The sequence below is a fragment of the Protopterus annectens genome, chromosome 12.part0 (assembly GCF_019279795.1).
Source record: "Protopterus annectens isolate FY-2018-M chromosome 12.part0, PAN1.0, whole genome shotgun sequence".
Classification (NCBI taxonomy): domain Eukaryota; kingdom Metazoa; phylum Chordata; order Ceratodontiformes; family Protopteridae; genus Protopterus; species Protopterus annectens.
This window is the reverse complement of record NC_056746.1, coordinates 387,772,767-387,790,056: the sequence shown is the minus strand read 5'-3', so window position 1 is coordinate 387,790,056 and position 17,290 is coordinate 387,772,767.

Genomic DNA, 17,290 nt, shown 5'->3' with positions numbered 1-17,290 from the left:
ATACAAGATGCTTTACAAAAAATCCACACAAGATGTAGTACAACAACTTCACCTTTGTCATCACTAAATGCATAATCATGAGGTTTGTCAGACAGAACATGATATGATTCAATAATAAACAGTCTAATCATAACAATACACCAGTATTAAACCTCCAGAGACAGTTGTCCAGTGGACATATACCAAAGTCAGAAACAGCTTTACCCTGATGCAATTTATTTTACTAATACTGCATATCATTGCTGGAGCCTTTCTGTGTCCTGACAGAGTGCTCTTCAAACTACCTGGAGATATACAGAGCTGAGTATATTTTTCTGGCACTTCAGAGTTGTGCACTGGTAATTGTTGTTTGACTAATTTTATATCATTACTGGCTGACTTCAGAATTGTGCACTGTTATTTTTGCTTCACTGTATAGTTTTTCATATCTCTGCTGAAGGTGTTGGTTTTCCCAAACCCACCCTCCATATTCCTGTGCTGTTGTTTAAATTTGGAGGCTTTTGCAGTTGCCCGCCCCCACTGTAGATTTGATCTGGGACACTCCCCCCAGTCCCATCTCTTTACCTCATTCTACATAATAGACTCCTCCTGCACTTGTTTTTAGTTATTTTTAATTTAATTGCATTTTTAAACTGTTTGGTCTAACATTGCTACATACTCAAGTGTGCTAGCTTGCACTGCATTTGAATTGTTTTGACTGCTGTTTTAGCTACTTTTCTGTATATATATATATATATATATATATATATATATATATATATATATAATTCAAACACAGCGACCCAAAATAGATATTATGAACACAGTCTCCCAATAGCAGCAAGCAACGTATTAAATCACTGTTTATAGATAAATCCAAGAATATCAGCCAGGGACGTTGCTGAAAATGTAGTTTAATACAATATAAAACTAAAAAACACGTAAGCGCTTTCACGGTCCAAGCCGCTTCATCAGACGTAACAATCAAGTAAAGCGTTAATGTCTAATTTATAAATAATTCAAAATCCTTAATTAATTGCTTAACTATTAATTAATTAAAATAATTGAAAGTTGTATATAAAACATATGCAATGCATAATCTATTTCATTCTATCAGCTTGTGATACCTTAAAACATATTAAAATAAACAGTGAAAAATGTATATAATATATTTACAACTTTAAACTAGTATGTAGTATGGATGTAACTATCTACTTAGTCATCTCAGTGGTCTCTGTTTTAACGAAGGCTTCAGTGAAACACTGTCATTGAGACCACTCCCCCTGTGCGCCCCTAGTCGAAGATGACACTGAATGCGCAGAGTTAGAATGGATTTTTCGATTAGGAGCGCATAGGGGGAGTGGTCTTAATGACAGTGTTTCAATGAAGCCTTTGTTAAAACAGAGACCACTGAGATGATTAAGTAGATAGTTACATCCATATTACATAGTAGTTTAAAGTTGTAAATATATTATACATCGTGCTAATTTTTCACTTTTTATTTCAATATGTTAGGCGTTTTAAGGTATCATAAGCTGACAAAATGAAATAGAATATGTATTGCATATGTTTTTATAACAATTTTTAATCATTTTAATTAATTAATAGTTAAGCAATTAATTAAGGATTTTGAATTTTTTATAAATTAGACAATAATGCTTTACTTGATTGTTACGTCTGATGAAGCGGCTTGGACCGTGAAAGCGCTTACGTGTTTTTAGTTTTATATTGTATTAAACTACATTTTTCAGCAACATCCCTGGCTGATATTCTTGGATTTATCTATAAACAGTGATTTAATACGTTGCTTGCTGCTATTGGGAGACTGTGTTCATAATATATATATATATATATATATATATATATATATATATATATATATATATACATATATATATACCTTTCCTGTAACTAGTGTAGTTCAGTTTCAGATTTGCTGTATCCAGGACTGTATGTAAGCTTCTGAGCCCCCCCCCCCCCAAGCTTTCTGTGTTGGAGGGAAGCCTTCTAGCTTATCAGTGGGAGTGGTAAGCACTAGGTAACCTATCTACCACATAAGGAGTGGTTCTGGACCAGAAATTGTAGTTAATGGCCGTTTGGGCAGTTTTTCCATCTCTCTCAACTTTCTGATTTAAAGCCCACATCTGCACTTGTTTCCCCCCTTTCCTGTAACTAGTTTAGTCCAGATACAGATTCTTAGTTTTAGCACTTGAATTTGCTTATTCGTGATCAGCACTTGTTCAGAACTTTATTTATTTTATTTTATTTTATTTTACATTTGTTGACCGGGCTAGTCTAGCTGGAGAAATTTCCATTTTCAGTAGAGGCCCGGGGAGAAAAGCTCCACAGAGTAAGATACATTCAGAAAAAAACTATCATACAAAAATGTAATAACAATAATCATTATAATGAGATATTAGAGTTAGTAATAGAGTTTGCAAGCAAAAAATAAAATAAAAGACAGTAAACTCTTCAATGTAAATAAAAAACTACTACAAGAGTTAGTTACTATAACACTCAATACAGTCAAACTCACAATTAACCAGTTGAAAATACTAATTGGAATAAAATAGACAAAGGAGTGAAGGTATGGAGAATAAAGTGAAAAGAGAGTAAAGGAAAAAGATAGGAATAGAAAGTGGAGAAAATAAAAGAGCAAGTAATGCAGAATAACAGGTAGAGAAGTAGTGGGAGGAGAAAAGAAAGACAAATAGTACAAAGAGTAAAAAGGAGAAGAGAGATGGTTTTATTTAGGTAGTAATAGTGAAAAACTAATCAGGTTTATTACAGGAACAAAGCCAGTGATTTTGGAAATGCACTTTAATATTTTGTTTGAAAAGAGGCAATGAAGTTATCTTTGTTATGCTAGTGGGTAACAAATTCCATTTTGTCCCTATAGCATTGGTAAATAGAGAGTCACCAGCATTATTATTTGATTTTATTGAACTTGTCAGAAGTTTACTGGAAGAGCGGAGAGAGTTGAGATTTTTATAGGGGATTATGAGTTGTGAGAGTATGGGGGTATTATTAGGTTGGTATAGTATTTTATGGGCAATACAGAGTTGATGGATTAAAAGATAGTTCTGAAACTCTGGCCAGCCTAGAAGTTTTAAGTTAAGACAGTGATGAGTTTTATAGGGATTACCAGTAGCAAAGCGGGCAATGTTATTATAGCAGGTTGCCAGTTTGTTAAGGCTGGTTTTTTTGAGGTTAGTGAAGATAGGCGCAACAAATAGAAGAGTTGAAATAAGATGAGAGTGAGCAATCCTTGTTCTAGTAGATGGTGTAAGAAATGGTCTAATTCGATATAAGGATCCTATCTTTCTGTTAACTAGTTTTATGGAGTTGTTAATGTGTAGGTCGAATGAGAGATTATTGTCAATTGTAATACCTAACAATTTAGTTGATGTGTCGGGTAAGATAACAGTGGCGCTGTTTGAAGAGATGGAGAAATGGAAGGGGGAGGTTCTAGATGTGGGAGTAAAAAGAAGAAGTTTGTTTTTTTTGGTATTTAGTAAGAGGAAACAACTAGAGAACCATGTTTCTACTGTACTGAACACTTTTTGGGTGAGAGAGATAAGTTCTGGGGTAGACGGAGCTGAGCAGATGAGTGTAGAGTCGTCCGCGTATTGAATGCAGGTTGCTTGAGGGATTATTGTTTGAAGATCATTAATGAAGAGGGAGAAGAGAAGTGGGCCAAGGATAGAGCCTTGAGGAACGCCAATGGAAACAGGCAAGAGAGAAGAGATGTGGTTATCCTTGTAACTTGTAAGCACTAAATAACCTACTAATTACTACAGCACTCAACCTTGCTCATTACCTAGAGGAAAACAGTTTGGGTACTTACTTTCCTCACTTGCTTAGAGAAAAACAGCTCTTGTACTCACTTTCCTCACTTTTCTAGAGGAAAATAGTTTTTTATTCAGGCATGTCCAAGGGTCAGCTCCCAGTGTTCTCTCCTGTCTATCTGATGAATCTGGGCATCTTGGGGCAATGTAGAAATTTCCTCATGTACACAGACAACCCTCTCCTTCTACCACCCAACACTACAACCTGTGAGAGATGCACTTATCTAGCCAAACTGGAGGTAACACTCTCTCCAATCAAGACTGAACTTGACAGTTAAGAGGAGAACGTAAACACTTGCACCACACCACACTCATCACATAGTCTCACTAAATCTACACCACCAAAATCCACACATAGAAACACAAAAACATTCACAGAGGCTCTCAGTAATAATCTGCTCAAGCAACAGAGACCTCCAAAGAAGAAATGCAAGCAAACTCCACCCCCCCAACACAACCCAAATGACACATAGTCCGCAGACTCAGTGTGCCACTCAACCATAACCAATAAGGCAAAACAATGTACCCAACACACTAGTCATAGGTGACTATAGTCAGGCACACTGATGTCCCACTCACCAGGCTAAACAAGGAGAAGGTTACTGTCAGCTGCCTGTTGGGTGCCAGGATCCGCCACATAACCCATGCACTCAGGTCACTCCACAACAAGTACAAATATGATTCTGTCATTGTCCATGTTGGTGTGAATGACCTGAGACATACCTCCCTGGACTACATGAAAAGAGACATAGAAGACCTCTCCGATCTTGTAGCCCAGGCAGGTATGACCCTAGCCCTGAGTAGCATTCTGCCATCACCCAGAATGATGCCGCAGTACAAGGACAAAATTATTGACTTCAACAATTGGCTAAGCTTCTGGTGTTATTCTAAAGGGATCCAGTATCTGTCTGCCTGGGATGACGTGGTCAACAGACCATGATGCTCTGCCAGAGATGGCCTGCACCTGTCACCCCTGAGATTCCAGATACTGGCTAAGGTTCTTGCCACCCCTATAGTGCCTTTTTTAGGCAAGGTTCAAATGTCAAATTCACCACCGTAACAGGAACAGGCAAGCAAAAACTGAGGGTGATGCTACTCAATGCTAGAAGTCTAAATCTCAAAATGCACTCACTCGAGGCACTCCTTAAAATGGAGAACATCAATATCTGTGCAGTGACTGAGACCTGGTTCAAGGCTTCAGAGAGCACCCCTGCACTACCAGGCTATAACTCATACCACACGTTTTGGCCATGTAACCTGGACCGAAACACCAAAGGCAGAGGTGTGTCCATATTCATTAAGGATATCCACACCTCCAGGCTAGTTGCTCAGCATAATGCAGCCGAGGTTATCCAAGTGTAAATAACTCTGGGAAAAACTGCAATCCAAATTGTAGCTTGCTACAGATTACCCACCATGCCCCAGGATTCCCATTCCTCTTTTCTTGATGTACTGGAAAATATTAGGGTTCAACCAAACACCCTAATAATGGGCGATTTCAACTATCTCCCCATTAACTAGGAAAACTACTCATGTACCAACTCCTTTGCTCAACGCTTTCTGGAATTCATAAACTCCAATGCCCTGGATCAACTTATCCACACCCCCACCAGGGGAAACAATATCCTAGATCTAGTCATTACCAACATGGGTGACCGGTGTTCCACACCTGAAGTCAATGCCTCATTGGTTCGATCCGACCATAAGCTAATTACCCTAGGTATCCACATCCTGCACCCCACTCCCCATCAAGGAAATCATGGTAAAAAATGTCTCCAAAGCCAACTTCTTGCTTCTTAAGACAGAAGTGGTGAACTTCATGACACCCATGCAGATGGACAATACAGTTACGACTACTGAATCCTACACAATTGCACTTTATAAGCACTTACATGAGTGCATGGATCGTGCTATCCCAAACAGAACCAAGATGCTATCCTCCAAAAAAAGGAAGCTAATCTGGTGGTCCCCTACCATAAACAAACTGTACAACAGAAGGAAGAAACTGTTGCAAAAGAGAGTAAAATCCCATGGGTGGAGGAGCTCTATGGTCAGCCTCAGTAAGAAGCTGCGATCCCTGATAAAATCCTCCAAAGCTAGTTACAAAAACAAAATTGTCACTGATTCGAAAGACAACCACAAAGCATTCTATAGCTATGTCAAGAATCTCAATGTCAACACTCAGATCTGCTCTGAGTTACAGCACAATGGCACCAAATATACAGACCCAACTGATATTGCCAACATCCTGGCAGATAGGTTCAGTGCTAACTTTACTCTCACCCCCTAAAGAGCCCATCTCTATACCAGAAGAATGCAAAGTTCCTGTAATCACGGCTGCACAGGTAAAAACCACACTCTCCAAAGCCAAGAACACAGCATCCATGGGACCAGACAACATCCCAGGCTGCGTTCTACATGAAGTACAGAACAAAATGGCACCCCACCTAAGTACCATGTTCAATCATAGCCTCACCTCAGGCTTTGTGCCTGCTGAATGGTGCACAGCAATGTTTATCCCACTCCACAAGGGGGGAGCCACCATGGACCCCAGGAACTACTGCCCCATTAGCCTGATGAGCCTGGTCTGCAAGGCCATGGAACGTATCATCATGGAACTAATAAACAAAGACATTGGTAATCTCCAAACTCTGGACTCCACCCAGTTTGGGTTTGTAAAAGGCAGATCATGTCTCCTAAACCTGATGGACCTCTTTGAAGCAGTCACCAAAGCCATAGACAAGGGTAAGGTGGTTCACACAGCCTATCTAGATCTTGCCAAGGCTTTCAACACCATCCCACACTCTGGAATTATAGATAAACTCACTAAACTAGGTATAAATCCCTATGTTACAAGATGGGTTGCCAACTGGCTCACTGACAGAACCCACACTGTGAAAGTAGCAGACTCCAAATCTGACTTCAGACCAGTGACAAGTGGAGTACCACAGGGTTCAGTCCTGGGTCCTCTCCTGTTTGGTATCTACTTCTCTAAAGTACAGGCTAACACAAAAGGTCTTTGGCTAATGAAGTTCACAGATGACTTCAAACTAGGAGCCATAATCGAAACTCCTAACGATGTGGACATCCTACAAAAGGGCCTCACTGAGACAGATGCCTGGTGTCAAAGCCATGGCCTCAAGTTCAATGCCACAAAGTGCATTGTCATCCCCTTTGGTAAAAACTCTGTACCCATGAACTACAACATAGGTGGCAGTATACTTAACACCGAAAGTGTGATAAGAGACCTTTGGGCACAGGTGGACAGTAGTCTCTCCTTTGATAATCACATCGCCACAGTAGTCAGGAAATCCTTCTACGTGGCACACCTCATCACAAAAGGTTTCTTATCCGGAAAAACAGAGGTCATCATTCCCCTCAACTCATCACTCATTAGACCCATTATAGAGTACAATGCCCCTTTTGGTATGTACCTCACAAGACATCTACAACAACTGGAAAGGCCTCAGAAGTACCTCACAAAGAGGATTACTGGCCTCAAACAGATGCCCTATGCAGACTATCTCAAAAAACTCCAGCTTTACTCCATTGCATATCGCCTACTCAGAGGTGATCTCTGCCCAACATACAAAGCTATGTCAAACCCAGAGCTGTTGGACATGCTCCACTTAAAGAAATCCCAATCCCTCCGAGCTACATGCTCTAGGGACCTAAACCTTGTCACCACAATAAACATAACATGCCGGAGGGATAGATTCCTGTCCCAGAGACTTCCCATACTTTGAAATAAACTACCTATCTATATCAAACAAAGCTCATTAGCACTCTTCAAGAAAAATCTTGAGGATTGGATGGAAAATAGGAAATTCACCCCGGGGATCACCTCTGTGGCTCTGCTCAACAGTGGCACAGGAAAATAATTTTCTTGGGTGGCAAAAGCCAGGGTACCTTTTTGGCTGGGCTTGTATAGGACCCGGGGCTGATAGCCTAGTACCTACCTATGAACCTATAAAGGGGCTTTTAAAGCAGCAGCACCCCCCCCCCCAGTAGACACTCAGCATTTTAAAAGGGTAAGCTAAGGTACATGAGTAGCCTAATGAGAAACAAGTGTGCCTACTTACAGCCACAAATCTTTGAGCCATAAAGTTTTCCTCAACTGCCATGTCTTTCTGACTCACTGACTATAGACAGCACGATCCTTTAAGGGCATACTGCAATAATTTAAGAGATAGCATTGATGAAAAAAAGAAAGATTTTATTCCTTTCACTAATGTTTCCAAAGTTTAACAGTAAGGCAAAAAAAAGAGAAATATCACAAAGGAGTTTGAGTAACAGTTTGTTACTGGAAACTGCACATCCTCAGAGCACAGCTGGGTTCTTGGAAGCACTAGAAACTTGCATTTTAACTGGTTTATCAGGTTTGTCATGAATTACTAACTGAACCCAGGAGGTAGGAAAAGAAATGTCAAAAAAGAAGTCTGAAAACCTAAAACTGGTAGGAAACAACCATAAAGAAAATACATCTACAAATTAAAATCCAAAGTAAAACACATCACACAGTAGCACCATGGGCATCAGTGAGATGCAGGACTAAAAGCTATGAATGTTTTGGAGGAGTTTCAATAAAAATATCCTTATCACAACTATGTACCTCAAAGAACTGTAAACCCATCAGTATGTTCCACTTTCTAGTATGATTATTGTTAAAAACACACATTTGAAAATGCACTGTGTTTAAATCACAACAAAAATAGTGATATAGGTACAAACACATTTATATAAAAAATAGCTACATTTATTCATGCACTATACACATATGTTAACTTTTAACATTCATTCATGCTAATATTACATAGCTCATTCAATTCCTACTTTCTCCTAAATGCCATATGCATGGATTGTTTTCAGAGATTCCATTTCCTTCTAAATAATTTGCTCTTTCTTTTACTAAGGATACCAGTTCTTTTTCTTTTATCTCTCGTTATAATATTCAGTACTTCAGCTACGGTTGGTTTAGATTTGGTTTACATTTTCTAATAACTGGTTTCGTCAAGGGGAGGTTATGCCTGTTAAACTTGGTTGACTTCTTTGAGACAGTCACCAAAAGTATGGACAAGGGGCAGACAGTGCACACTGCCTACCTTGACCTAGCCAAAGCCATCAATATTATTCCCCACTGAGGTGTAATAGATAAACTCTGTCAACTAGGCATCAATCCATATGTTAAAAGATGGCTAACAAACTAGATCACTGATAGAACCCACCTAGTCAAAATTGGGGGAACACTTCAGGCAGTACAACTATAACAGGCGGTGCCTTGCAGGGATCGGTCATGGGGCCTTTGTTGTTTGCGATATACTTTTCTGAAGTGCAGGCCAAAACCATTGGGCTATGGATGATCAAGTTTGCAGATGATTGCAAGCTGGGTGCTGTCATCCATTTCCCTAGTGATTTGGACATCCTCCAAGAGGGTCTCATCCAAACAAATGTCTGGTGCCAGAAATATTGCCTAAACCAAATGCCAAAAAATGCATCATCATCTCCTTTGGGGAGAGTGGCATCCCCACAAATTATCACATTAATAACAAGGTCTTAAGCATGCAATCAGTCTTGAGGGACATGGGCACCCAGGTTGATAGCAAACTGACTTTTGACCACCATATTGCCTCCGTTGTACAGAAAGCTTTCTACATGGCCCATCTTATTAAGAAGGGTATCTTATCCAGGAACAAGAAGGTCATAACATCCCTGCATTCTTCCCTTATAAGATCCATTACTGAGTACTATGCCTCTTTTGGCATGTACCTCACAAAGCACATGCAGCAGCTGGAGAGACTACAGAGGTTCTTCACCAGGAGAATCCAGGGCCTCAAACATCTACCCTACACAGATAGGTTAAAAGCCCTGTACCTCTACTCAGTCTCTTACAGACTCCTCAGAAGTGGCCTCTGTCTGGCATACAAATCAATCTAAGACCTCACCTTCATGTGACTGCTGCATATCCGCAAGTTACGCTCCACTTGAGTACACAGGATCTTAACCTGGTCTGTGATATCAATAGGACTTGTTGGCGGGACAGATTTGTTTCCTAGAGACTCCCCCTTCTGTGGAATAGACTCCCTCTTCATGTCAAGGAGAGTACCTCATTAGCTCTTTTTAAGTGCGACCTGGATAACTAGATGGGGAACAGAAAATACACCCCTGGGATTCCTCCTGTGTCCCTGATGGACAGAGGCATTAGTTGCTGACTTGTCAGAACATGAGCTAATTCTTGGCTAGGCTTGTGAGGGTCTCAGGGCCAATAGCCTAGTAACTTCCTATGATCCTATGAGCTTATTATTTTTGATCACCTAAATAAGAACCAGAAACTTTTCTTTTATGTGGGAGCTTCACCCCCTACACCCCCACACCCCTGAAAATTAAATATACTAACTTTCTGGCTGCACAACTGTGAAGAAAGGGGACAACTTCAGAAATTATATTACAGTAAAACTAATATAATTTGACTGTAATATAATTCGACCACTCCAACTGCTAACAAAATTTACCACAAATTACTCCACACGATGAATGTGTGCTGTGACCAATCAAATACACACACACATATGTATATATATATATATATATATATATATATATATATATATATATATATATATATATATATATATATATAGGGTCTATATTAGAACATCGACTTTTTAAAACTTCGAATGTTCTAATATCGACCCCTATTCAGCGAACGCTGACAACACTGAACATGCAGAACAGCAAATTTTTTCCCTTGGAAAAAATTCGCTGTTCTGACACACATACACACAACACAAACACACCAAACAAACAGCAATTCACACACATGCACCTAAAATCCTACATCTAACCCTACACTAAACTGTACACACACACCACAAGGGTGGCATAATGGTTAAGGTTTTAACTTACAAACACAAGGGCCAGGGTTTGATTATCACATGGGGTAATTGGCTAGGCTTAAAATGGCTCACAAGGGCAATTAGCCTAGTACTAACCTATGAACCTAACCTATGAACCTAACTTACCTTAGCCCAAACCCTAATCCTAAGGTCCATCACTATCGCATACTCACCTCACCCATGCCCTAACCCTAACTCACCTACCCCGCCCTAACCCTCACATCCACAACCTGACTTGCACCCTAATCCTAACTCACCTACCCCACGCCCTAAACCTAACATCCACACAATCGCACACTTACCTGATCCTGACCCGTAACATTCCACCACAGTGCTGAACATACCAAAGCAACAGGAACGGCCAACCGAATTCCTTCCCTAGGAAGAAATTTGGTGTTCCGCAGCTTCGCTATTTTTAGCGTTCACTGAATAGGGGTCGATATTAGAACATTCGAAGTTGTGAAACTTCGATGTTCTAATATAGACCCATATATATATATATATATATATATATATATATATATATATATGTGTGTGTGTGTGTGTGTGTGTACTTATAAAAATGCAAAACATTTTCTAAGTGTATCAATGCTGTCCAGAGTACACATTACAGAAAATAGGACCTTATGTGGGTTGGCAGCCCCTTCTGCTGTGGTAGTGGACCTCACAGCATACTGGAAGTCTATTATTTCCATGTGATGATCTCACTGCGTAGTATTATTGCTTGCATAGTGCCTTTATTATGGTGAACAGTCTCTTCCCTTTGCATGTTTTTCGGTGTCTTGCTTTATTTTTGAGTTTGTGCATTTCAGATGTTTTTGCTGTCATGGAGACCAGGGTGTGGACTTCTGAAATGTCTGTGTCATGTTGCTTTTTCTTTTATTACTATTATTATCATTTAAATAGATGTGTTATGTTTTTTTATATTTGCCCTAATATTTGGGAGCATAAAAAATGTGTACATAATTTTGCAACACTCTGCATGTCAACCTGTTTATTATTATCTGTTGATTGTTGCAGTATCTTTTAATGTTTTTACGTCAGATTTGTTGAATAAAGCATATTACATTAAAACAAAAAAAATGACTAAACCACCTCCATCATAGCCACAGCTGTAGCCACTGTAAACTGATGTTATTTAGGTAGGTGCACAAGAAAATGCTAGATAGCCAGTCTTCAGAAAAGTTTTGGTATAGCCAGAACATCAAATGTTACCTTATACCTCAATGGGGGAGGACACAGAAGGCAGGCCCAGGGAGAGTTTGTGATTGCCCGCCAAGAGGTCTAGCTTAATTTTGAATGCAGCAAGTCTACTACTTTGCTTAATATCCAATGGTAGTTTATTCCATAAGGGGCAAATATTCTGGGATAGGATCCTGTCCTTGTAATGTGTCCTGTTAATTTGCTGATATAAATTAAGGTAATTTGTATGTGTATTTGACGAACCATTAGTTCTATAAAGTCATAATGGGACTAGGAGAGCGAGGTCCTTCATTGCCCAAAAGGTCAAACATACCATGGAGAAGTCTACAGAAAGCAGTGTAGGCATAGTTGGCTCATCTAACACCCTGCACTGGTCCCACAAAGTAGCACCCACCTTAGAGTTCTTCAAGTGCTGATAAAAAAAAAAAAAAAAATCCTTATGATCTCTGGATTACTGTAGGAAGCCTTTTGATGCACTGGAATTTTGGTGAAGAAACAAGTAAGTGCTAGCCTCTCAATGGCACCCCCTAACACTTTGCACCAAGGGAAATTGCCACCTTTGCCACATCCTTGTTACGTTAGTGGGAAGCAGAATACAGAAGGAAGGCAGGTAGTTTGTCTGGAGAACTAAGGACCATGATGCCTTTGACTTTTTTGGTTAAGAACCTTTGGGATATCTCCAGTTGAATCATATGTTTTATTAGGTATATACCAAGGTGGGTATTATATTCAGTAATGGGGTAGACTAGCTATATCTTGATTCTGAATGAGATGCCATTGATTATTAGTTGGGCCAGATAGAAAGAATTTCTAAGTACAGTGGGAACATGATTATTAAAGGATACAGAGGCAGCCATAAGAGTGCCTTTATCTCCAATGACAATTCGAGTCTTAAGGGGGTGTGTGCGTGTGTCATCTATAACTAAAATGGATTATATGCACCTTTTGGCATGAAGTTTACGGCCACTGTCCTTGCCTCAGTGTTTGAATAGTCTAGCTCCTTTTGGATAACTTTTATATTGGTGAGTGCTGAAATAATAACCCCTAGTGTATAGTCATCAGCAAAGTTTGTAAACAAGAGAACTGAAATATTGGTTTGTAGATCAGGGAAACAAATGTCAAATAGAACAAAATCTGGTACTGAGCCTTGAGGTGCCCTGTTCCAGACATTTTTACTTTCTGAGGTGGCTACTGAAACTCTAACTATGCTATTTCTGTAAGACAATCAGTTTTCTATCCACCTCACTACATATGAATTGACATTTAGGTTCACTAATAGGCCAGCTATTCCAGAAAGGAGAATAGCACCGAATGCCTTGGCCAGGTCCAAGTATGACATATAACCGAATAACCACCATCAATTGCTTGAATTACCCTTTTGAAGATATTTACATGCTTAAGAGGGCAGGATCTTTGAGAAAGCCAAATTGATATAGATCTAGGACTGAGCGATTATCAATGCCTAGATTTATTTGGTCAGAAATTATGTAATCCACTAGACTTTATACAAGACTGTTAAGACTGATGAGTAAATAATCTTGGTTGGATCTTCTTTATGTAGTGGCATCATAATGGCTGATCTCCAGGTATCAGGGACATAGCCTACTGCAAAATCAAAGAGAGGTGATGATGAGCTATACTTGGGGCTAATTATTACTTTTCCATGTATATTATCAGGGTCCATGGGGTGCCATGTTTTATTGTGTCAGTTAGGGTTGCTAAGACTTGTTCCAATGTGGCCATTCAAAGGGTATCAGAAACAAAGGACTTAGGGTGGCAATTATGATGGGGTGAGCTGAAGTTGACACTACATTTGTTCCTAGGATATTAGCTTTTCTGTGTGTGTGTGTGTGTGTGTGTGTGTGTGTGTGTGTGTGTGTGTGTGTGTGTGTGTGTGCGCATGATTTGAATGGGTGAAATCATTATGGACCTATTCAGAACACACATAGATTTTGCTTCTTAGCTTTATAGGTTGTTAGAACATTTATGAGCCTTGTCCAATTTCCCAAACCACTGTCTGGTTAAGCGACTTGGTCTAAGTCATCCAGTAGACTGAGTGAATTAAGCCCTGGGCTACAAGCGCAACTTGCTAACAGCCAATAGCTTTAATCCACAACTCTTACTGACAATTGTAACTTTCCAATGTAGTTAAAGAAAGATTTCTAATTACTTTTGAAATCGGTGCCCATTTTAAGTTCATAATCAGATCTATATTTACTGCCTGTTGCCTGCGTACCTCACTATCATGTTTGAGTGCCTTCTAAAGATGGGGAGTATGTGACCTCTTTTATGAAATTAGCATGTTCTTTCTTTTTTTGTAATATTTATTTATATGAGAATTCCACCACAAAGATTTCTCTTTAAATCTCCCCACATATCTAGTATTGGCAGGTACTGCTTAATCTATACAGCTGATTAAGGGAGACTAGAACTCGGAGGTAAAGGCCTTATCGTTATTTATAGAATCATTCTGGGAAGGGATGCAGTGAAAATTATTTAGGCCACTAAGTCACTGTAATAGGTTCATTGCTTTTGGGAAGTCTTTGCAAACTGATTTATTTGTTTGGGGTGTACAGTCAGCCTTATAAGAGCAAATCACTGATCTGTGGTCTGATTTAAAAATGGGGGTGATTCCTATAGAATTGTATAAAAAGGAGTGTATTATAAAAGGCAATATCAAGGATACTGAATCCTATATTTGGGTTGTTTGCCATCAGTTCTAGCTAGTTCGGATTTACAAAGTCAAGGATGTATTGAGCATTCTTTCCATTTGTAGTGTACTCGGTAATATGTTTTATCAATGGGTAATCAAAGCCACCTAAAATAAATGCATTTGGGTTCTTGTGAGTAACATGCAGAGAGGTGTATAATTGGCTAATAATTGGCAATTGATTTTGTTTGTATTGTCATGGATTTTCAAAATTTCAAAATTAGAGGTCAGAAGAAATCTGCTTTAATGTCAAGAAGTCTCTGACAAAGATTTCCATTCCCCTAGTTGCCCTTAGGTCTGAATGCATGATTGGTGCTAAACACAGGAATAGTTGAGTGGCTTTCAGTGCATGAAACCAAGTCTCTTTTACTACAGGTATATGTATGTGGTCATAGGTTCATAGGCTCGTAGGTGTGTACTAGGCTAATGGCCCTGGAGCCTTTACAAGCCTAGCCAATAGGATTTCCCTGGCATCATGCCACCCAACCTTAGTTCCCAGTGCCTCAGTCGAGTAGAGCCACTGGAGTGATCCCCAGGGTGAAGTTTCTATTTCTCATCCACTCATCAAGATTTCTCTTGAAGAGGGTCAGCGAGGTGCTCTGCCTGACATGTATGGGAAGTCTATTCCATACCATGGGCAGTCTCTGGGTTATGAACCTGTCCCTCCAGCATGTTCTGTTGATTGTGGTAATGAGGTAGAGGTCTCTGGAGCATGTGGTGCAGAGGGATTGGGATTTCTTCAGATGTAGCATTTCTAACAGAGCTGGGTCAGACATGGCCTTGTAAGTTGAGCAGAGATTACCTCTAAGTAGGTGACAATAGACAGAGAATAGTTGTCACAAGACAGCGTGAAATGCAGGCACCTTTTGTTATGTCTCCTGGCACGGAGTAGAAACAACAGTATGATAAGTGCACTGTGATATATAAATAAGTGATGCACAGCACTATAGTTATAACACTACATTATAGCCAGTCAATTCAGGCTTGGATGCTATAATTAACTTTAGCAGTAGAACAGCTGAGCAATGGCTCCGTGGATGCCATTTACTAGTTTAACAGAGCTATGGATGAGCAAGCGTCAAATTACAACTAGAAAAAAAATATCTGATAAATCAGAATGCATGTATGTGCTTCAGAAATGTGACTAGAAAGCATCTTTAAGGCAAGGAGCAATTATATATCCCAACTACTGGCTTAATACTAATTCAGCCCTTATCTTAGCAATCAAAATGCCTCTTTGAATTGAACTGTAAACTAATTTTCTCTGTTAATAATAAACAATGCCTACCTGAAAAAAGATCTGCTCCTGAATGAAAATTCAATATAATATATACACTACTATATAATTGCAATGCCTGTTTAAATGTTTATGTAAATAGTTTTACATTCTGTTTTATGTTTAGTTGTTTTGCCTGGCCTCTCTGGCTCTGGTTGTGACTGAAAAGGTCACTTGGACCAGAGCACTCCACATACCCGGTTCCCAAATATTATAAATAAATAAATGAAATATGAATGAATGAGCAATATAGGCACATTCACCACAAATTTGTGTGTCCAAATAAAAAAAGTGTAATACTGTAATTAATTCTAGTTGTATATAGGGCAATGTAGGCTCGGGTACCACAATTTATTGAATAGTGAAATTGTAAGAGAAATACAGTTATTTGAGTCTAGTTCCACAATTTCTTGAAAAGCGCAGCTATATGAACAATACAGTTATTTGAACAGTGATTTAAGAAGGGAAAAATGCAGGGCAGCAGATACAGATGGAAAACACTGAATATGATTAGATTACTAGGAAAGGAATTTCAGAAGTAAAGCAGCTAGCTACAATATAGAATAAACTGCCCTATGTTGTGAAGTGTGCAATCTTAAGCAGCTCAGTTCAAACAAAGGCAATGCCAGAAATGATAGCAAACCAAAATATAAGTCTATAAAGCTTCATTAGCTCAACTGATAGAATTTGTGGATTATTGCCTCAGATCTCCCCTGAAACAACTTTGCATAGTAGGTTTACCTGCTGGTTACCAAAATCCAGAATGCAAATTAAACCTGCAGATAACAAAAACACACATTCATACATCGTGTATATATGTGTGTCCATCTTCATGTGTGTGTGTGTGTGTGTGTGTGTGTGTGTGTGTGTGTCTGTAGAAAAGAGGGATAAAAACAAAGCAGCTTAAAACATGGCAGTCAGCCAAATTTGAAATCTGCACTATTTCAAAGCCAGGCTAGATTTAAGCTCATTTTAATTAACATAAGAAAGCACACCTTATTATTGGATGTTTGCAGTAGTAGAAGTGTCTGATAAAACAAGAACTGACAAAGATATTGAGAGTCAGACAGAGATTATACCTGCTGTACATTAAAAAGTTGGTATGCTCTAGATTTATGTTCTGTATCATTGCATATTCTAAAGACTGTAGTGAGTGGGGGGTATATTCAGACTGCACCATCTGAGAGCAAGTGTACATGTAAATGAGGAAGTAACAGCCACTGTGGCATACTGCTTGCACTTAGTGCATCACGATGGAATATCTCTTACAGAAGGGATATGTTTATCTGTTGTGGATTTCACATCATCATGGATAAACCATCCTTCAGACTATGCAAACTTAGTAACATAGATTACTACACTTAAATACAGATAAGCTCAC